This window comes from Plasmopara halstedii, assembly GCF_900000015.1.
Source record: "Plasmopara halstedii genome assembly, contig: Scaffold_614, whole genome shotgun sequence".
NCBI lineage: Eukaryota > Oomycota > Peronosporomycetes > Peronosporales > Peronosporaceae > Plasmopara > Plasmopara halstedii.
The window spans coordinates 1,664,564-1,665,082 of record NW_020187532.1 but is presented as its reverse complement, the minus strand read 5'-3'; positions in this window follow the sequence as shown (position 1 = coordinate 1,665,082).

The window sequence follows — 519 nt, the reverse complement described above, 5'->3', positions numbered from 1 at the left end:
GTGGCTTGGTCTCGCCAACTACTTGCACAAGTATAGCGTAAATTACGCAGAAATGGCCTGGCCATTATCCAATCTTCTTAAAAAGGATGCGGTATGGTGTTGGAACACCGAACATCAAGAGGCTTTTGACGGGGTCAAAGACAGCCTCCTGCATGCACCAATACTGGTGCTGCCAGACCCTGATCGACCTTTCAGCGTCGTGTGTGACGCTTCGGACTTTGACATCGGCTGTGCACTACTGCAAGCAGACACTGAGTGGCGATATCTGGTGATCGCGTTCGAATCTCGACAGCTCAAAGCTGCAGAGAAGAACTACCCAGTTCATGACAAGGAGCACTTGCGATGAAGTATGCGCTAGTCAAGTTCAGGGTCCACCTGCTCGGCTCCAAGCCGTTTGTGATTTATACAGATGATGCGTCACTACGCACTGAGACTCAGTCGCCCCACCTCTCGCAGAGGATGGCTAGATGGCTATCCTTCTTTGCGGAATATAGCTCCGAGGTGAAGTATAAGCCGGAG